Below are 7,329 nucleotides of genomic sequence, written 5' to 3'. Positions count from 1 at the left end.
GAATTGGATTTTGATGATGCCAAGTAACCTTGGTTTCTGCTGCTTATTTTCTTACACTTGCTTCCCACCGTCTGGTTATCTCTACTGCTACCTGTCCTGGCTAAATCTGACTGGGGCCTCTCCTTCCTGTGATCCTGGTTGTGTCAGAACTCCTCAGAGTCAAGCTGTCTCTGTGATCCTGTGATTCTGGAATCCTGTGATCCTGGGATTATTAGAGTGCCTGGGAGTACAGCTTCCTGTGGGAATCATGGGACTCACTGCAGAGTTCATGCCTAAGGTCTGCTCAGGTCACCGACCTAGACAGACAGAAAGGTACCTAAGCCACTGATCTGGCAGAGTTCCTGTGTGCTTGAGACCTGCTGGTCCCAGTTACTCACAGTGTTGGAACAGTTGTTATGTCATCCTCACCTCTGATCTTAGGATCCTGGGCATGTCAGTGTACCTGGGAGTTGAGCTTCCTCTGGGTTTTGTGGGAGTGACTGCAGAATTTGCGCCCAAGGTCTGCTTAAGGCACCAGCCAAAACAGACTAGAAGCAACCTGTGCCACTGGCCTGGTGGAGTTCCTGTGTACCTGGTTCCAGCTGGTTCCAGTTACTCCCAGTGTTGGGACAGATTTGTGTCTTCCTCATCTCTGATCCTAGGATCCTGGGCATGTCAGAGCACCTGAGAGTACAGCTTCCTCTGGGAACTATGGAACTCACTGCATAGTTTGCGCCTAAGGTCTTCTCAGAGCACTGGCCTAGATAGACTAGAAGGAGCCACTGAACTAGTTTTCCTGGTGTTGTGACAGATGTGTCCTCCTCACCTCTGATCCTAGGCATGTCAGAGCACCTGGGAGTAGAGCTTCTTCTGGGTGTTTTGGGACTGGCTGCAGAATTTGCATCCAAGGTCTGCTTAGGTCAACAGTCAAAACAGACTGGAAGCAACTCTTGCCACTGGGCTGGTGAAGTTCCTGTGTGCCTGGGTCCCCCTGGTCACAGTTACTCCTGGTGTTGTGACAGATGTGTCCTCCTCACCTGTGATCCTAGTATCCTGGGCATGTCTGATAAAGACTTCAGGAAAGAGCTGAAGATATAAGCAACCCAATTAAAATGTTTTTAGTAGTTTTACTCTAAATACAGGCTTATAGTGAGTGGGTAAAGAAAAGAAGTCATGTGCCCCAGGTGAGAACACATAGAACTCAGAATGATCTGTAAGGCTACACTTCAGGACACTAGAGTAAAGCACTTCATATAACTCAGGGGTGAGGGAATAGGGACCAAGACAAGAGGACTATGATCACCCCTAAACTTTCATACTCTGAATGCATACTGCTTCCTCTTTGGGCATATCTTGTTCCTCCTAAGGTCATTCATACCCCACTCTTTGTGTGAATTTAGGATTTCCATGACATTTAAATTCCTATGACATTTCCTAGAGATAGGCTTCTTTAATTTCTGCTGAAGATGGCATTTCTGGAAGAGGCATTTCTTGACCCCATTCTTTGCCCATTGTGCTTTATATTTCCTTGTCATTTCTGCTCATACCAGTTAAGAGATGAACCAATTTTAAATAATTTTTATTTTGATCATTTGTTTCCTTATTATATTGAATTATTTGTCAGATTGTTAGCTTATCTGTGCTGCTCACAAGTACACATGTCTGAACCAATACAATATGAAGAAAAGCAGGCAATCATAAAATGAGAGAGAGAAAGAGAGAGAGAAGGAGAGAGAGAGCACACAAAAGTGAGATACATGTTGAGATATTGCTACATGCTATACACTATGCCAAATTCTTTACTTATGTTATCTTCACAACAAACTTTGATAAAGGACGTCATTCATATTCCTTTATATGGTTTAATTTATCAGGTACAAATAGTTAATTATTTTTCTCAAAAATATATAATTATATTTTTTTTATCTTGAAATTCTATTACCACATCACAATAGAGCAAAGTGGTCCAAAGTTGCTATTCTGATATCAAAGTTGCTCTGTGGGTTTCCCACTACAAATCTATAAAATGAAAAGTTGGTCACTATAGCATTTGATGATAAATGCATTGTTAAGAAAAGAAAATCAGGTGAGCTGCAAATGTGTGGATGATTCATTCAATGTCATGCAACTAGTGTAAAACAATGCTAGAAATATAAGCCTTATCTGCTTACTAGGAAAGGTTTCTAGGTTATCTTATTTCGCAGGGGTTCAAGGAAAGTAAAATAGAATTCACAGAGTTCTAGGATTTCTGGGATCACAATGAAGACAGCCATTCTCACTTACACTTACATGATGCACAAAGGCCAGATGCATCCAAGCATGATGCCTGGTCCTACAGCTGAGGACTTCCATGGTAAGCACTGCTCACACTTTAAGCAGTGGTGCCCACCATTTAGATTTTCTAAGCTTGTGTTTTCTCATATAAAGTTTCCTGACCATTTTCTCTCATTGCTGGATTCTTTGGGTACTTCATAAATTTTAGTATGATGATCACGACCATGATGTTTTCATTAGTAGCAATAGGAGACACATAGAGACCTTACTCACCTATAAACCGGCCTTTATTCTCCCTTTATTCTCATACTGAAAAGGCCATCCTATAATGCAGACTGCCAAAAAATGAAAATTCATAGTTTCTGGCTGCTTACTGTTAAAATAGGCCATGATTTTAATCTATTTTGTGATTAGAACCATTTACGAAGGTGTGTGATTTATAAATAAGCACAAAACGTTCTATTACATACTCATTTGATACTCTGTCCTTATAAAATTCTGCAGCAATTTCCCCTAATTTATATAGTGCTGATTACATGCTGTTATTAACTATCACATGCCAGTGTTTCTATTCTACATTATCAGCAATACAAATGGCTCTGAGTTCACAGGAAAGATGTCTGTATTCAAATATAGGCATTCTATGTAGAATCTGCTATACCTTCATCAAGTCATTTCACATCTCAAAGCCAATTCTTCAGCATGAAGTGAGTTAGATCAATGCTTGGTGCATAGACATGATAATTTCAGTCTGATCCCCATAAAAACAAAAGAAAACAAATAAACAAAATGCCATGGCATTTCAAATCTGTAACCCAAGCAGTTCTATGTTTAAATGAGAGGTGGAGATAGGAGAGTCACCTAGAAGCTCCCAGGGCAGCAGCATAGTGCTAGAAATAACAGGAGATGACCTACCTCAATCTGGTGGAAAGTGAAAACTGATTCCAAAATATTGTCCTCTGATATCCATGTCACCACAAAGCATACACCCACAATCTCTCTCTCTCTCTCTCTCTCTCTCTCTCTCTCTCTCTCTCTCTCTCTCTCTCTCTCTCTCTCTCTCTCTCTCTCTCTCTCTCTCTCTCTCTCTCTGCCTGTCTCTCTATCTCTCTCTCTGTCTCTCTCTCTCTGTCTCTCTCTCTCTCTCTCTCACACACACACACACACACACACACACACACACACAGAGGCACACAGTGTATATACAAATATGCAATAAATTTGAAAAAAAAGCTATTGGTGTTCTTGATTGGGAGCATTCAATGGTCTCTATAAAATGTTCCCTAACTAACCATGCATTTTCCAACATGTTAAGCTTATACTTCAGATTCATCTTTATATCAGAATATACATCCATATTCTGTTATACTAAAAGTTTAGATTTACAGCACTGTTCCAAGTCCTAATTCTGTTCAATCTATCCTACAATTCTAACAAAATACTACTCATTTATAGATAATGACCAAGTGAAACAAAGAATACCCAATAACATGTAACTTGAAAAAAAGAACTGGTTTTTGAAAATATTAACCCAGGGTTGAGTCATAATGCAGAAGCCTGTGTCTATATGCACTTGATGCCTCTTTACCTTGGGAAATGATCCAAAGTCACTAAAGCTCAAAATCCTCAATTTTCATAGGTAAAGCATTGCTTTTCAATCCGTTGTTGTAAACAGCAACTGCAATCAAATATGAACCATTTTCTCTGAAATATTTGGACCTATAATCCTTTGACATTGGTGTTAAATGGCATTTATATTCACAACGAATTTGTAGAATCACATGGCATGAATATAGTCAAATATTGATCATAATCTTTGAGTAGTGGGTGTTGATTAGAGGTCACATAGATTTTCTTGGTGATATCAGTGATTAGTGTTTTTGTTTTGTAACTAGGTTTGAAAGCATGGAGATTTATATTATATAAATGGCACAATATATATCTACACATTTCTATATTATTTTGTTCCAAGTAATAAAGAAGGAGAAAAACAAAAGGGGTATACTTTTACTATAAAAGCAATATATTATCATCTAGGAAATATGACTATATTTTAAGTTAAATCTGAGAGACATAAAGATATGTTAACTCTTGTATACTCTGTCATGTATGGCTTGGGACTATGGACTTAATCCTGCAGAGATCAGTATACCTATAGTCATCACTGGTCATAACAATAAGAAATGATAGCCAGCTCAGGATGAAAAAAATCTGCAAAGCATCTCCCACAAGCCCAGCTGGAACTGCAACTTATTATAATTTGCTTAAAGTTTACAAAATTGCTTTAAGTAATGCCACCATTTCAAATTTAAAGATATGAAATTTTATTCTAAGTGGCTGCAACTCAAAAATCAAAGAACTAACAAGACACAGAGGTAACTCTGATTGACTCCGAAACGTGAGGATCCCACTCCTTCCATACCATATTTAGGCTACCTTCGTGTGATTTTGACTATGGATTAAGTAGCCACAACATCTCACAGCACCAGTCCAGTCATCAACTATCCCCCTTTTTTAAAAGGCAAAATACAGGGTGGTATAGAAAAGCACTTGGCCTTTCACAACAAATTAAACTATTGGAGAAATAATGTCATCTAAGAGATGAAACCTAGAACAATTAAGCAGGAAACCCAGCACAATCATTGCTTCCCACAAAGCAGTGTGCCCTTAGCATTGTCTTAAAGCTTCATAATCAGACAAATGCAAAAGCATGATAGAAACCCTGAGTGTTTTATAGATGCCAGCAAGATAAAGTCCACATTTACTATGTAGGATGTCACTCCAAACAAGCTCAGCTCAGGTTTGTTGTTAAGATATTAAGATAAAACACCCTACCCAGGTTTGTCCTCTTGCGTAAAACATTTCATTATTGTGCTATTGCCGAAAGAAACAGACACTTAATGACTTCCCAGACACTGGCTATGACTTTTTTCCTTTGCTACATCTCCTCCTAAAGCACAAAGGACCCTTGTCTGACAAAGTGCAGACTTCTTTTCTGTATCAACTTGCTAAGCTAACAGAATAGAGATGGAACAGAGTAGAATAAGAAAAGCTTGTTGGAGCTAAAGAGAACTTAAAATTGCAAACTTTCAACAGGATATTGAGAAATCAAGGTAACTCTAGAAAACCTGTAGAAAGAAACATCAGGTGCTCCTGACTCTCATTAAGGCTCAGCTTGTGAAGCAATTGCTTGGAATGATTGAGAAGTGGACACAGGATTCTAGAAACAACCTCAATGCAGTGTGCTGGTGTATTTGTTCTGTTCATTATTGAGTGAGATGATATCTTGTAATTTCATTATTATTATATTTTTGCATATAACCACAGGTAGAGGGACTTTGAGTCTGAGTGAATTTACACTCTTAACTGGCAGCTGCCACATTTGTTCAAAGACTTTGGCTTTATTTATTTGCTCTAAGAAAAGGCTGCACCTGGCATATTTTGAATCAGAATAGCAAGTCTTACATCAATTCTGGTCATAGCCCCTTGCTTAGGGTTTTAAGAGTTTGTCCTCTGAGAGATATGAAGAAGGTCCTTGCCAGGTACACACACATACATACACACATACACACACACCAAATATCAGACTCCCTGTTCCATGGGATAAATAAACTTCTCCTCTATTATTATTATTATTATTATTATTATTATTTTATTATTATTATTATTATATTTACATTCCAGTCACTGCCCTACCTCTCAGTGCCCCCTTCTACAGTTCTTCAACTCATTCCTGTTCTCCCTTGCCTCCGAGAAGGTGGTCCACCTTCCCCCTAGACCTCCCTCTTCCTTGGGCCCTCAAGTCTCTCCAGGATTAAGTGAATCCTCTCCCACTTCTCCTCCTTATGAGTAATTGTATTAGATATTTTTCTATTGCTATCATGATAAAATAACATGACTAAAGCAACTTATAGAAAGAAGGGCTTCTTGGAGCTTACAGTTCCAGGGCAATAGGAATTCATGACTGTCATACCAGGTGTATTACAGGAAAGCAGACAAGCAGGCATGGAGATGAAGCAGCTACTCACAAGCAGGAATCTGCATCAATAAACAAAAGGCTTTAGAAACCTTAAGCTTGAATTCAGTGGCACAACTCCTTCAGCAAGGCTACACCTGGTAATCCTTTCTGAGTGGCCACCACCTGGCGACCAAGTATTCAAATGTTCAAGGTTGGGGGGAGGGGCAGGCATCTAGTCAAAATCATTACAGCTACTTAGTCTTGGATATTCCAATATACTAATAAAGGATAGACTAAGATGCCCTGTCTGAGCATAAAGCTGCAAGATGGAATAACAGTGTCACTAGTAGTCAAGCTAATTTGAATTCTGAGTCCCAGTCAACAATATTCTCAGAAGAGCTGAATCCAACTTCTGATTGTATTCTGATAGAATAAACTTACTGATGTCACACTATTCTTTCCAATCACTTCCATAAGACTTCTTTCTACTCTAAGGGTCTATGATTCGCCAAAGAATGGTATCCAGGACTCAAATAGTTTGTGAACGCATAGAGTGTTTTTATTCTGCAGAAGTAGAGCATGCTGGGGTCTCCCACTATCAGAAAAGAGAGACACCCAAGAGAGCTTGCAGGCCTGATTTAAAGCACATTAGGGAATTCCGGGGTAGATGGCCTCTATGTTAATCTGTTGAGTCCATCTCTAAGGACATTCCATTACCTGGGATGTGGGGACTAGAAACTTGCTAGAAAAGTTTGGAAACTGCTGCTGTCAAATTGTTCTTGCCTCAGGCCAGGTGGTGGGCAGCTTCTGAGGCCTGGACTTGCCTGGAAGAGAATTAGGCCTAGTCTTCTTAACTGCCAATTTGAAGCTTGCCATGGAATCTGCCTCGCCTTCTTACTACCTCAGCACTAAAGTTATTCTTACCAATGATGCAATGTCCTCAATTTTGTAAAATCTCATGTTTGTTTCTTTTTTTATTTATTTATTTTATTTAGTAACCCTATAGAAAAGTTATTGTGAACAATCCCATACTCAGAAAATCTTTTCTGTTGTCATTGACTTTCAATACACTGCCCTCCCCTTTTTTTTTTTTTTTTTTTTTTTTTTTTTTTTTTTTT

Source organism: Mastomys coucha, unplaced genomic scaffold (assembly GCF_008632895.1).
Source record: "Mastomys coucha isolate ucsf_1 unplaced genomic scaffold, UCSF_Mcou_1 pScaffold11, whole genome shotgun sequence".
NCBI classification, from domain to species: domain Eukaryota; kingdom Metazoa; phylum Chordata; class Mammalia; order Rodentia; family Muridae; genus Mastomys; species Mastomys coucha.
Note: the sequence above shows the minus strand (reverse complement) of the source record.